The sequence below is a fragment of the Nipponia nippon genome, unplaced genomic scaffold (genome assembly GCF_047370975.1).
Source record: "Nipponia nippon isolate SJK-2023a ecotype South Korea unplaced genomic scaffold, ASM4737097v1 scaffold_13, whole genome shotgun sequence".
NCBI lineage: Eukaryota > Metazoa > Chordata > Aves > Pelecaniformes > Threskiornithidae > Nipponia > Nipponia nippon.
In genome coordinates this window covers 1,296,779-1,300,128 of record NW_028262324.1, presented here as the reverse complement: position 1 = coordinate 1,300,128, position 3,350 = coordinate 1,296,779, and positions in this window count along the sequence as shown.

Genomic DNA, 3,350 nt, shown 5'->3' with positions numbered 1-3,350 from the left:
CCCCTGTTGTAAAGCATCTTAACTTATGCGTACAAACTGGGGGACGAGAGGCTGGAGAGCAGCCCCGCGGAAAGAGATCGGGGGTTTGGGCTGATGGCACGCTGAGCAGGAGCCAACAGCGTGCCCTGGCAGCCAGAAGGGCCGGCCGTGCCCTGGGGCGCATCCAGCACGGCACCGGCACCGCGAGCCGGCCGAGGGAGGTGGCTGGCCCACTCCGCACCCCACCGGGGCGGCCCTGCCTCCAGCGCTGCGTGCGGTTTTGGGCGCCTCAATATACGAGGGACATCGAACTGCGAGAGCATGTCCAGAGGAGGGCGACCAAGGTGGTGGAGGGTCTGGGGGCAAGACCTAGGAGGAGCGGCTGAGGTCCCTCGGCTCGTTCAGCCTGGAGAAGAGAAGGCTGAGGGCTGCCCTCACCGCAGTCTGCACCTTCCTCAAGGCGGGCAGCGGAGGGGAGGTGCTGATCTCCTCTCCCCGGTGGCCAGCGATAGGACACGAGGAAACGGGAAGCGGCTGCGTCAGGGGAGGTTCAGGTTGGCCATCAGGGAAAGGTTCTTCACCGAGAGGGTGGTCGGTCCCTGGAATGGGCTCCCGGGGACGCGGTCACGGCACCAAGCCCATCAGAGTTGGAGGCGCGTCTGGACGACGCTCTGAGTCCCACAGTTTAGTCTTGGGTCATCCTGCGAGGAGCAGGGAGTTGGACTCGGTGATCCTTACGGGTCCCTTCCAACTTGAGATAGTCTGTGGTTCTATGAACTTTTGTTTATTTAAGCTGAGCTCTTAGTAATGCTTGTATTGAATTTATTCTGACACGGCTTACCAGACTCCGCCACACCATCAATACCACTGGGCCTAAGTAGTGCAGGCTGCAGCAGGGCTGTGCTTAACCAGCTGCCCTGGGCCGCGTTAGGCCAGGGTTCGTCCGCGCGTTCTGCTGTTCACAGGACGGCAGCATCTGCAGGTGGTTGTGCCCGCCGCTCCTGTCCTCACCCACCGTCGTGTCCCACGCTCATTTGACCCCAAAACGTCAAACGTACATAGGTGACACCTAAATTATGGCAAATGGTGGATTACACTTTCAGTTCACAGAGCAACCAGTTTTAACTGTCAGCAAATAGACCCGGACGAGGTAAGTGGAGAGGCTCTTTCAAAACCCTTCCTCCCGTCTCCCCAGCTGCCGTCGGCGCTTGCTCCACGCTGGGCGGCACACTCATACCGGAGCTGAGCAGAACGGGCAATGCCGCCCCAGGGCCGCACCCCGCCATCACCCCCAGCCTCCTTGCGCAGCATCACCGTCGCGCCGCTGCGACCGCGAGAGACCGTTTGCTGTATTATTTTCCTCTCTGGTTGGTGCTGAGCAAGGGTGCTGACAGCTGGCGCTGAGCAGAACAAGGAACGCAAATGCCATGCAGGGGAGAGCTTTTTGCCCTTTACCCGTTTCTAGGAGAAACGTTGCTCTTCAGCTGGCAGATCGACTGGGTGCATCTGTACGTCGTGATTACGCCAAGCAGGTGAGACGTGATCTATTTAACACCTACCGACTTAACGGCACTAACTCGCTCACGTTTACAGGGCAGTGCTGGTCCGGGAGCGGCACACACCAGTCGTAAATCTGCCCAGGTCATTCCCCGCGCAGCTCCGTCCACAGGACAGCACGGGTGCATCTCCCGTCACCTCCAGCCCTGGCGTCGCCCGCAGAGCTTTCCCTCCGCTATTGGACCAAAATCACTGCACTCAGTTCTTGCCCAAAGGCAAAACATTGGAGCAAAACTTAAGCTTTTGCTTCTAAAATGAGTAAAACCACTGATTTTTATAAATGAGTATTTGAGATATTCTATATCAAAGCAGACCACCCTGCAGAAGTCACTTTCTGTGAACAAGAAGAAGAGGATGAAGCCCTTGAGTCAGAGAATCACCCAGAATCGTGTCCAAAACTTGAGCATTAGCGCAAACTGTTCTGAAGCACGTCCCGAAGCACGCGTGAGCTGTAGACGCCCTCCTGTTGCCACTGCTTTGTCGAGGTACGGATCACACCGACTGCTGTGAGCCGTTCCCTCTTGTACAGGAGAGCACCCGCGTTCACCCAACCGACTCGACACGTTACTGGCAGGTGTAGCTAAAAGGGTAGGAGGTTATGAGCCACTTCAGGGCAGTTTAATTCAATTTTTTATTGGATTATGAAACAACTCAAACTTCCCCTCCGACATCTACATACACATTTAGCAAAAATAATAATGCGTGGAGAAGCTTTGAGAGCGAAGAGCCCACATTCTGCTGTTTGACTCCTTCCATCTAACCACAAAACAGAAGGTGGGGGAAAGGGCTGGTCACAACGTTAACAGATACCGTTACGATCCCAAGAACAGAGGGTTAAAAATCTTGAACTGTTAATAGGTGCCACGACACAAAGCAAGATTTGTATTGGTTTTGCTTCTCACCTTTTAAAGTAACGCACTCCTGGTCCCATTAAAGAGACGTTACAGAGCGCACGAGGAACGCAGCGAGGTCTGCTAATTGTGTCGCAGAACTTCGCCCTCTGGTCATCGACATTTGCACTACGCATCTTTCAAATGATCGCAGCGCGCTGCACCGTCCCTCCAGGACACACCGAACGGCAGCTCAGCTCAACTTTCGGGATTTCCAGGCTCCTGAGCCAAAGTCCTGCTTCCCCCGCTTTTGCTCTTTGACGTACGTAACCGCTCTGTGGATGCGACGGGGGTGTTACGGCGCCAACCTGAACGACACTTCAGCAGGAATCGGAAACAGTCCAAGTTATTCCTCATGTGAATAAATCCAGCGATCAGTTTTAAATGCCGCTCCCCGCTGCTCACACAAGGGCGGTTACGATCTTGTTTGGGACAGAGTGACCTCCCAGTTGTAAACGGACTCTAAAACCGCACGATTTAGAGGTAGAAATGTTATCGTAGGAAAAAGGAGCGTCGCCTGTTCTAGCCACTCAGTTTCGCTCTAGCACAGCGATATTGCTAGGCAAGATACTTGTTTCGGTGTACGTCAAAGGCAAAAGTTGCGCTCCTCCTTACAGCAAGCCAACGTACTGCAGCGGTTTTCTCTTTGCGATGCAAACAGCCATTTCAAAGGGTACGTTTTGTGACAGCACGTTTCAAATCCTCTTGTTCTTAGTCCATCTCCTGCTCTTTTTTAAGCAGTGATTTCGGAACACTCGGCATGAAACGGGCCCGTACGCCTGCCTAGTGAAGCAGGCTGCCTTCTTTCTCATGGCAGCACGGGGACTCGCTGAAGCAGAACCACTCGCGTGGACTGGAACGGCAGCGTTCCCAGCTTCGGACAATCCCGCGCTGTGGATGCGAAGGCTCGGGTGAGCCCGTCAG